The sequence below is a fragment of the Aplysia californica genome, unplaced genomic scaffold (genome assembly GCF_000002075.1).
Source record: "Aplysia californica isolate F4 #8 unplaced genomic scaffold, AplCal3.0 scaffold00072, whole genome shotgun sequence".
In the NCBI taxonomy this organism is placed as follows: Eukaryota; Metazoa; Mollusca; class Gastropoda; order Aplysiida; family Aplysiidae; genus Aplysia; species Aplysia californica.
The window spans coordinates 341,284-342,592 of record NW_004797342.1 but is presented as its reverse complement, the minus strand read 5'-3'; positions in this window follow the sequence as shown (position 1 = coordinate 342,592).

The window sequence follows — 1,309 nt, the reverse complement described above, 5'->3', positions numbered from 1 at the left end:
TATCATTATTATTATTATTATTATTGTCAACATTGTTATTATTATTAACATCAATGTCGTCGTATTATTATCTTCAGTTAGTTAATAATGGGTACTATTGTGATTGTTATGATTATTATTGCTGTTATCATTATTAATATTATGTTTTTATCATCCTAATTTTTTCAACATTATAGTAGTAGCAGTTCTCATTATCACCATCGTCATCATCATTGTCATTATATTGTTGTTGTTTTGTCCTTATTATGTAATAATTATCATTATTACTATTATTTAATGAACGAGGAAAGTGTGTGAAGATAACAAACTGACGACTTGTGTTGTCTTTCCCTAAGCAAATTAGTTGTCAATAATATTATTACTATTGAGAAACAGAATTAAAACCAGAAATGGGCTTGTTTCAAGTATGACTGCTTGTTGTTTTCATTTTACATTATTTGGTTATCAATGATTGTTTGCACGTGCTTTACAGTGAAATACAATCGGGGTAATTTTCTTTACAATTTTTTATTTATTCTATGATTATGATCTCAAAAACATAGTGAAATTCATACCAATTTTGTCATCTATGGTGGAAGTTTATTAATATTATTTCTTCTCAAAGAGAATCCAACTTCATCAAAGTTCTGTTTAGTGACTTGTTATAGATATCAAAATCGCCAATTGGAACTGCGTAGTATTCACCCCTTTACTAACAAGTCACAGACACATATCTTCACAATCTGGAGCCTGTGGTGTAGCGGCAAGCCGCTTCGCTGTGCACACAGAAGACCAGGTTCGATTTCCATGAGAGGGAAAGTTTAATCAGGTATCTAGTTCTTTCTCTTGAGACTTTGCATCCCTCTCAGCCCCGGTTGACTCTGACAGGCAGGGTGCAGGCCCGACTTCTAAATGGTCTGAATTGCGTCGACTGATGCCCAAAAAAAATCCTATATTGAAATGGATTGATTGCAGAACAATGTCGTCAAACTGGGTACTATGGGAGTCATCGGGAGTAGAAACCATACACACACACACACACACACACACACACACACACACACACACACACACACACACACACACACACACACACACACACACACACACACACACACATTAAAACAATCTTCCCACACTCGGCACCTCCTCAATCCCAGCTGAAGTCTACGCTTCTGGTGGCCCGACACTGATGGATCGACGACTTGAAGCCAGTTTCAATTCTTGGTGAACACAAGAAGAGCTGCCAGGTGAACTCAAAAATTCCTCTTTCACACACCATATCGTACAGACTAGGCAGGTTTTGGTTACCCAGTCGTGGAAAATGCTT